Source organism: Capricornis sumatraensis, chromosome 4 (genome assembly GCF_032405125.1).
Source record: "Capricornis sumatraensis isolate serow.1 chromosome 4, serow.2, whole genome shotgun sequence".
NCBI lineage: Eukaryota > Metazoa > Chordata > Mammalia > Artiodactyla > Bovidae > Capricornis > Capricornis sumatraensis.
The window spans coordinates 126,013,206-126,019,475 of record NC_091072.1 but is presented as its reverse complement, the minus strand read 5'-3'; positions in this window follow the sequence as shown (position 1 = coordinate 126,019,475).

The window sequence follows — 6,270 nt, the reverse complement described above, 5'->3', positions numbered from 1 at the left end:
AGATCTCACAAACTGCATGGCACAGCCAAAAAGACTTATGTTTTTATTTGCATTGGGGCAAGGATGCAGGTTTGATCCCTGGGTCAGAAAGATCCCCTGGAGAAGAAAAGGGCAACCCACTCCAGTATTCTTGCCCAGGAAATCCCATGGAGAGAGGAGCCTGGTGGGCTACAGTCCATGGGGTTGCAAAAGCTACTGAAAACAATAAACAACAAGGAGATGTGCCTTATCCCAAGACCTGGAGGGGAGAAAACAGCCTTACCTTCATTACTTATTACGCTCTGTGGAGAAGCGTGATTCCTTTTTAGCACACTAGGAACGTTTCATTAGTGACACCTTTTAGATTCCTAAATTGGCACTCCTGTGTCCTTTATTAACTTCTGGCCTTGTCCCCACACAGTCACTTCTGATGTCTAACTCCTACATCATGTGATCATCTTCCTATTCAGATGTGTTGTGAAGGGTGGTACTTCTAAAAGGTGATGTGTGTACAGTTCACCTGGGCATCTTACAAAAATGCAGACTCTCAACAAGGACCTACTGTATAGCACAGGGAACTCTGCTCAATATTCTGTAATCACCTACGTGGAAAAGAATCTGAAAAAGAGAATATATGTTTAGTTGAATCTCTTTGCCGTACGCCTGAAACTGACACAACATTGTAAGCCAACTTTGCATGCCGGCTAAGTTGCTTCAGTCATGTCTGACTGATGTTGTGGACCATAGCTTGCCAGGCTCCTCTGTCCATGGGATTCTCCAGGGATGAATACTGGAGTGGGTTGTCATGCCCTCCTCCAGGGAAGTCAACTATACTCTAGTATAAAATAAAATTTTTTTAAAAAAGTAAAATGCAGATTTGCTCTACAATCCACCCAGGCAGCTTTTAAAAATGCAGATACTGATCCTCCAGTAAGTTGAGATTGAGTCCAAGGTTCTGCTTTTCTCACAAGTTCCTAGTAAATGCAGATGTTGCTGATCAGAGAACCACGCTCTTGAGTAGAAAGACAGAATGAAGGAATGACAGGTGAGGCCGAAAGGGAACATTACCTTTCAGAGACCCACAAACCACCTGGGAAAGTAAGCTACAGGAAGTGGTGAGAAGAAATGTGTATATGTGATTACATATTTATGTATATGAATATATAAGATTTATACAAACATATAAACTCTGTTTAAAAATGGCATCATTCAAACACCAAGTGGGAGAGGAGAGGTGGGATGAATTGGGAGATTGGGATTGACATATATATACTACTATGCATAAAACTGTTAGAACTGGACATGGAACAACAGGCTGGTTCCAAATAGGAAAAGGAGTACGTCAAGGCCGTATATTGTCACCCTGCTTATTTAACTTATATGCAGAGTACATCATGAGAAACGCTGGACTGGAAGAAGCACAAGCTGGAATCAAGATTGCCGGGAGAAATATCAATAACCTCAGATATGCAGATGACATCACCCTTATGGCAGAAAGTGAAGAGGAACTAAAGAGCCTCCTGATGAAAGTGAAAGAGGAGAGTGAAAAAGTTGGCTTAAAGCTCAACATTCAGAAAACGAAGATCATGGCATCCAGTCCCATCACTTCATGGGAAATAGATGGGGAAACAGTGGAAACAGTGTCAGACTTTAATTTTGGGCTCCAAAATCACTGCAGATGGTGACTGCAGCCATGAAATTAAAAGACGCTTACTCCTTGGAAGAAAAATTATGACCAACCTAGATAGCATATTCAAAAGCAGAGACCTTACTTTGCTGACTAAGGTCTGTCTAGTCAAGGCTATGGTTTTTCTAGTAGTCATGTATGGATGTGAGAGTTGGACTGTGAAGAAGGCTGAGTGCCAAAGAATTGATGCTTTTGAAGTGTGGTGTTGGAGAAGACTCTTGAGAGTCCCTTGGACTGCAAGGAGATCCAACCAGTTCATTCTGAAAGAGATCAACCCTGGGATTTCTTTGGAAGGACTGATGCTAAAGCTGAAACTCCAGTACTTTGGCCACCTCATGCAAAGAGTTGACTCATTGGAGAAGACTTTGATGCTGGGAGGGATTGGGGGCAGGAGGAGAAGGGGACGACCGAGGATGAGATGGCTGGATGGCATCACTGACTCGATGGACGCGACTCTGAGTGAACTCCAGGAGTTGGTGATGGACAGGGAGGCCTGGCGTGCTGAGATTCATGGGGTCGCAAAGAGTCGGACACAACGGATCAACTGAACTGAACTGAACTGATGCATAAAACAGATCACTAATGAGCACCTACTGTATAACACAGGGAACTTTATTCAGTGCTCTCTGGGAACTTAAATGGAAAGAAAATCTCAAAAGAGGAGAAATATATATATATATATACACACACACACATATAGGTGATTCATTTTGCTGTAAAATAAATTCATGTTATTTACTCTAATAAAAATTTAAAAAATAGACATTTGTCAAAAACTTTTCAAAAGGAGGTATGGAGTTATTTAGCAGAGTTTTAGAGATAATCTTTAATATTTAACGTGTCAGCTTACAATGAGTTAAAATTTATAAAATACTTATACAGTGATTGGTATATTTTAAGAACAATGTAAGCATTAACTATGATATTTAATATTAGTATCATTATTATAGTTTATGCTGATTTTAGGATTCAAAGTTCTGGGAATTAGAATCCAAAGGATTTGCTTGGAGAAACAAATCATTCCTATAAAGAACAGTGATGGAGGTGGTCACCAGGAAATAGAACAAATCACCTACATCTTCCTTAAGTCTTGTGTGAAAACTGTAAGACTGAGGAGGGTCTGGGAAGTAAAATCTTCTGAGGAGATTTTACAATATGGATTAGCTGCAACATGAGAAGTTATATTAACTTCTAACTTAAGTTGTATTTGCACACAGAGTCTCCTGACAACTGAGGCTCCACATATGGGAAAAAAAAAGTTAAAGCTGTCTTCTTAAAAACAGAAAAAGTAAAGCTGAAATTAGATTTAGCAATAATCAACAGTAATTGAATTTTAGTGAGAAAAGCATCAAATTATAGCAATTTGAAGAAGACTTATTTTTCCTCCAAATCAGGTTAATTGGATTCTCAGGCTTATTTAAGAGAGAGGTTATTTTTATAAAATGACATAGTTAAGTGGGATTTGGTATTATAGATGAGATTTTTTTATACCACGTGGTTTTATTGTTTTCTCACCACTTTAAAATATTGTTTTTCAGTGAAGCTCATTGTCTTTAATTAAAGCTGGTATAACTAACTTTATAAAGTTAAATGTTTACCAGGTTCCAGGGAAAGTTTACCAGTTATTCAGCAAAGCCATTAATAAGTTAATACACAAAGCATTCCCGTCCACCTAGTGGTAAAAGTCTGAATTGCAAGCATCGTGCTTACGTTGAGAGGCTTCAAACTACCTTTGAGGGGCTAACCATACAAACCCCAAGCTCTGTAACCACAGGGCCCTGTGTGGTCAGCTGTGACTCTGTCATTCCTGGGGGTTCAGTGGACCCTCAAAAGTGTGGGAGACTTATGCACTGCCTTTGAGGCTGGAGCTAATACCTCCTGAAAAATTTCACTGCTTATTTCCTTCTTAAGAATTTACTAATACATGTTAGGCCCCTTGGTTTACAAGAGAAAAATAGGTAATACTCTAATTATCATGATTGTAAGCAAAGTTGAGTAGTACTTTTCCAAGTTGGTTAATAGAATTAAAGAAATGAAATGAGTATATAAAAGCTATGTTACTACTTATAGAGCTTATTGAATTGGAAGTAACAAAGATCACAGTCAAAATTATTAGTAAGAGGCTTACAGAAAGTTGTATACCATTTAAATTCTTGCTTATTGCTTATTATTGTGAGGCAGTGTAAAATAATAGAAAGTGCACTGATAAGGCACAAACTTGGTTGGGGGGCATTGGCAAGCTCTTGGAGCCTCAGCTTCTCCATCTTTAAAATGAGATGTACTTTGGACCATACCCTGTTATGATATTAACTAACTCATGTACAATGTGATCTCAGAGCCTAGTTTAGAGAGTACTTGAGAGGTCATTATGTTTTTCCTTGGTTTTCAGATGTTTGCGAGGAATTCAGCACCTCCAGGAACAGAGAACCCCCATCACCACCTGGGCTCATGAGCTCAGCATTGAGTCAGAGGAAAGGACGTAGCTTTCTGATTCATGGTTCCACTTCCTGAGGTTCCTTAGTCATCTAAACTGGTCCAGACGAGGCTGCCCCTACTGAGAAATGTTCATGCCATGTTTTGAGTCAAATGACATTATTTACTGATAGTCTTGGCTGGATGGGCAGGGTGTTTGTGTATTGGAGCATGGTGTGGCCAAGGTAACACATATGTTCTTCCAAAGTTGGCTTTTATTTTTTGGAGGAAGTTATGAATAGCCGCAGAGAAGTGGAAACCGTCTTCCAGCTCAGAGGCGCGGCGGAAGTTGGCCTGAGGTGGAGCAGGGGTTGACTAACTTGCCGGGTGACCTCTGGGGAGGCTTTCCAGAACCTCTGGGTTGGCCACCTGTACGTGAAAGCCATGATCATGGGGTTGCTGCCCTGTTGCTGGGAACGGCTTTCTTTCAGAGACGGTTCCAAGCCCTTTGATTAAATATTAGCATTGCAGTCAGAATGATTGTCACACCGATGGCTGTCAGCACTCTGGGACTGCGGTGGTGAATAATTTGAATTATGCAAGCTTTGACTTGTGATTCCAAGGAAAAAAATGGATATCCACAAGAGTCAGAACTAGGAGTGTCTTTGTTTAAAAAAATGATGCACAACAGAGGCATCTACTTATACTCCTGGCTCAGAATAGAACATTTGTATGTGTAGAGCTTAATGAAAGCTGTCACCCCAATTAGGGCATATGCCCCCATGAGTACTAGTGCCCCGAGGACAGACCCAGTCCAACCAGTACCTCCCTTCATTCTCAAAAATGTTCCACTGGGACAATAGCTGAAGTAGTCACTCTATTCTACTGCCCTCTCCCAGAAACCAAATAACCATGCACACATTGGTTCGTGTCTTTATTTTTTTATTTTTGGCTCTGCTGGGTCTTTGAAGCAACGTGTGGTCTCCTGTAGTTGCCTCACAGCATTAATTCTCTAACCAGGGATCGAACCTGTGTCCCTGCTAACCACTGTACCACTGGGGAAGTCCCTAGTTGGTGTCTTTAGAACCTTTTGTCCAACAGTAGGATCACAGCAGAGTGACGAAGAGCCTGTGTGCCGGGGGGCCTGATAAACTGGCTCTGGATTTCCTGAGTAGCCTACCAGCTCTGTGAGTTTAAGCAAATGTTATTTCTTTTTTTGCCTCCCCCCACACCAGGCATACTCAGTCGTGTCTGACTCTGCGACCCCCATGGACTATAGCCTACCAAGCTCCACTTTGCATGGGATTTCCCAGGCGAGAATACTGGAGTTGGGTTACCACTTCCTCCTCCAGGGGATCTTCCCAACCCAAGTATTGTCACTTAAAATGCATCAAATAATAAAAGTGGTAGATAATTTGTAAGAGTAGAAAAGAGTGCAAGATTCCTTCCATCTCACCTCTACCTTCCTCCCCAGAGGCAGTGGGATCCTTCAGTGGGATCGGTTCCTCCACTGTTTTACACCTCAGTCTCTCATCTGTGAAATGGGCACGATGAATTCATCTCATGTCCATTCATCTTTATGAACCTGATGTGCCCGGCACAGGTCCGGATGTATAATAAATGCTCACAAATTATTACTAATATTGTGTTTCCTGGCCTGCTTTTTTGTAGGCTGCTCATTTTCACTTAGCAAGTATACAGAATATGGTTTCTGAACCTCATTGGTAATAAACAAAAATCCCCCAGTAAATATGGGAATGTGAGTTTTCTAAGGAGTCTCTATTCAAATGTTGTTCTTAAGCAAATATTACCAGGCTCAATAAGCATAGAAATGGAACCATCATCTCTCTGCTTGAAACTGGTCCTTCCAGGTGGGGCTTGGGGCAGTCTGGGTGTGTGGGAGGCAGCGGGCTGGAACATTTACACTGCTGTTTGTGGTGTACCTGTTCAGTCATAAACAGAGAGCTTCAGTTTCCATCTGGCTTCTCTCACTGGCACTCAACTCACATGAAAAAGAAAGAGAGAGAGAGGGTAATGAAAGAGAAAGACATGTGAACGGCTCCACGGAGAGGATCAAAAACAAATTTGGCCCGACGATCCCAGGGCCTCATGTGGTCAGAAGGAGGCAGAGATGGAGGTTTCTGAAATAAGAGAGCCCGAGGAGGTGTGTTTTGACATGTAGAAGATTAGCT